Raw genomic sequence first — 3,551 nt, 5'->3', positions numbered from 1 at the left:
CCCTCTCCTGCCTCTTCCAGGCTCTCTAGAAAGCATGTGCAGAGCCTCCCACTCCACCCTCGGACTCCGTGGGCCACAGCTGGAGGGACCAGCCAAGGAGCCGTGGCAGGAGGAGGCCAGAGGGCAGTGGGCCTCGGCCGGAGCCCGTCAGTCGGTCCCCATTCACACACCACCAGACGATCCTCTTGACCTGGGCAGTAGCCGCCAACCGACCGCTAAGGTGAGCCCGGCGCGCGCTTGGCTACCTGGCATGGCTGGGAACCCCAGGATCTCCTGGCAGAGGCGGGCATTCTCCTGGGCCGGGTCCGCGGGCGTCTGCGTGTGCAGGGCCTGAACCACCTTGGCCAGGACGATCTGGCACAGGTTGAAGAGGCCTGGGGCGTGGGAGGAAGGAGACGGGGGGCTGGCACCGTGTCCAGGCCGCGCTTGCCAGCCGGGCAGACCAGAAGCCCCCTTCCCTTCCCTCGGTCCGGCCGCGTCTGGGTTGGCCTCCCGGGACTTGATGAGCTTGTCCAGCAGCTCCTGAGGGACGGTGCTGCCAGTGCCCCACCAAGACTGGCAGCAGCGCCAAGGGCCTCACAGGGCACGGCGCCCCCGGCCCCAGAGCCTTCCGTCTGGTTCTCATCAGCGGCTGTCACCAGACTTGCATGCAACGTGCTTTTCTTTTCTCTTGTCTTCTTTACGTCCCTCAGCCACGCAATGCGGTGAAGCCCTGACGCTCGCTGCCACGTCGGTACACCCCGAGAACACGATGCTCAGCGAGAGAAGTCATACACAGAAGGACACACAGGGCGTGACCCCACTGAGGAGAAACATCCAGAGCAGGTAGATCCACAGAGTCAGCGAGTGGGTTCCTGGTTGTCAGGGGCTGGCGAGGGGACGGAGTGATAGCTAAGGGCGTGAGGGACATTTTCGGGATGATGGAAATGGTCCAAAGCAGTAGTGACGTCTGTACGGCTCAGTAAACTGTCCCCACACGCCCCGGTGCAGCCTGTGAGAGCATCGCTCTCAGGATGAAGGGCTGACCACAGGAAGACCGAACGAGCAGTGGGTCCTGGGCCCAGACTCTCAGCTGGCGCCCCCCCACGTGGGGAAGTCACTGGGACTTGCTGAGCCTCCACGGAGACTGGCAGCAGCCCCCGAGCTCACAGGGCACTGCGCCCCCGGCCCCAGAGCCTTCCCTCTGGTTCTCATCACCGGCTGTCAGCAGACTTGCAGGCAACGTTCCTTTCTTTTCTTTTGTCTTTTTTAAAGGCAACTCTTGAGTACATGTATTTAACATGCAGGGAACCAGCCCTGACTCCTTGATCTGGGTCTTCCAGCCTCTAGAGCCTCGAGGACATCCATTTCCATTATTTACGCGCCCAGTGCCTGGGGTTTGATGATGGAAGCTGACACCGAGGGCGTCGCCACGTGTGGGGTGATGTCAGTGAAAGAATCCCGCGGCGAGGGCCTGCCTGAGGACCACGCATGCCCGGGCCCTCCCCGCCCCCTGCCTGCAGCCCTGCGCCTGGGAGCGGAGCTGGTGCATCGCATGCCCGACGTCGTGGAAGTTGGTCTCCCGCTCATCGTGCCGCAGCAGGGAGGGCAGGTTGGGCGTAGGCTTGGTGAAGTTGGCCACCATGGCCGCGATGGCGATCTGGCAGCTCCCATCGTGCTGTAGGCAGGCCGAAGCAGGCCGCGTGCCCGGACTTCCCCACCCTGCGGAGGGACGTGGATGGGGCCCCGCTTCCACAGAGGAGCCCCGGCCCACGGCCGACAGGTTCCCCCACGCACGCACCGAGGATAGAGGTCAGGTAGAACTTGCCGATGGATGACCTTGCCCGAGGCCGCGTCCCAGACCGTTTAGAGCCTCACGTCTTCGTGACCCATGCTGGTGCCCTCCTCCAGGTCGAAGGTCAGCCGCAGCAGCTCCTGGGAGATGCCCAGCAGCCCGCGTGTGACCGCCTGCATGGGGAAAGACTCATTGAGCAGGTACTGGCCCACGTGGTAGCGCGTCTCCTCCCCCTGGTTCACGTAGTAGCGCAGGTCCCAGGCGTTGATGGGGCCGTCAAAGTGCAGGCCCCGCCTCTGGCACTCGGCCTTCTTTAGCTCCAGGATCACGGCCGCTCCTGCTCCCCGAGGGGCTTCAGCTTCTGGGCCAGCTCACCTGCGGGCGGAGGGGAGAGGCTCGGGTACGTCCCTGGGGCGACCCCCCAGCCAACCCCGACCCCACGCCCCTCGAGGCAGAATGAAGGGTCTGGGAAGGTGACCCCCAAGGGCTGACACAGTGGGGTCTCAGGCAGCACCACGTCCGGTCAAGGTCCGCCTGACCCCGTCCCCACTGGGACTCAGGGGGAGGCGGTGTTACCTAGGACAGTGGCCACCACCTGGCTGGTCTTGTCCGTGTTCATCTCCAGCACAGAGTCGGCATGGTGCGGAACCCCAGCAGGCGGGACTTCAGGGCCTGCAGCCTCACCAGCGCCCTGAGGATCACGCAGTTCTCCTGGAAGCCAGAGACGGAAGGCGCTGGGGACCGAGGGCCACGCCCTCCCCGCGGGCCCCGGGCCAGGTCTCTGCAGGCGGGCAGGGCTCCCAGGCCACTGGCGGGCACAGCCAATCCCCCTCCCTCCTCCTCCTGGCCCGGATTTCTAGACGCTTTGGTGCTGTCCTAACACGTGGTCTTTATTAACACAGGTCCTTTTGGAAGCAGAAACGGCATGAACGTGATGGGCTCTAAGGCCAAGGGCAGGAAGAAATGCGGCCAGGCTCTCCAGGAGCCACCAAGGGGCCTCCCCGGGCTCAACAAGACAAACACGGCTGCCGTGCAGACAGTAGCTCAACCCCACGGCACCCGAACACCCAGCCCCTGGACGGTGAGACACCTGTTGCCGCAGGTGGCCCGTGGCTCACTGATGAGGCCCGGCCGCAGGCGTACGCCACCTTCTCGGGGGCCACCTCTCCGGTCTGCAGCGGGGTTCTCCTGGGAGCCCCCAGTCACCACAGCACCAGCGTGGCCTGTCTGCAGCCCAAGAAGGTGGGGACACAAGACTGTCCCCCGTGCCCCCCGCATCCCCCGCGAGGCCGAGCGAGCACCAGTGGTGTCTGCGGGGAAGATGAAGGGCTCACGCACAGCCCGCATCTACAGAAGCACAGACTGCAGCCACATGCGCTATGGAACAAACACAAGTGTCCATGCAGGACCCGATGTCTGAATGTCAAGGCCATGCCCGGGCCACAGTGAGAAGGTGCATCCCCCATGCAAGCCACAGAGAGGGGATGGGGGGGGGGTCCATCTGCGATTCTGAGCTCATCGGGCATCACCCCAGAGGGAGAGGGAGAGGGAGAGGGAGAGGGAGAGAGGTAGACAGACGTACAGAGGGAGAGAAAGAGAGAGGGAGGGAGAGACGTCTCTCCCTTCCCTGGGGGTTCTCTAGTGCAGCCAAGGCTGAAAACCACTGCATTTTGGGAGATGGGTCCTCGTGGAAGAGTTAAATAGTCGCTCATGGCATTATCGACACATACTAAAAAGGCCCCAAATCTTGGGGAGTCAGGGAGGGGAGTGTCGGCTG

The 3,551-nt window shown here is 63.9% G+C and overlaps 1 pseudogene; it reads right to left on the bottom strand.

Moving 5' to 3' along the window:
- Positions 1 to 1,290: 1,290 nt before the first annotated feature.
- LOC114891521 lies at positions 1,291 to 3,001 on the bottom strand (annotated as a pseudogene).
- Between the last annotated feature and the right edge of the window lie 550 nt (positions 3,002 to 3,551).

This window comes from Monodon monoceros, unplaced genomic scaffold, assembly GCF_005190385.1.
Source record: "Monodon monoceros isolate NGI ecotype Baffin Bay Population unplaced genomic scaffold, NGI_Narwhal_1 Contig7870_ctg1, whole genome shotgun sequence".
Lineage (NCBI taxonomy): Eukaryota > Metazoa > Chordata > Mammalia > Artiodactyla > Monodontidae > Monodon > Monodon monoceros.
The sequence above is the reverse complement of the archived record's forward strand: the minus strand, read 5'-3'. Positions and strand labels throughout refer to the sequence as shown.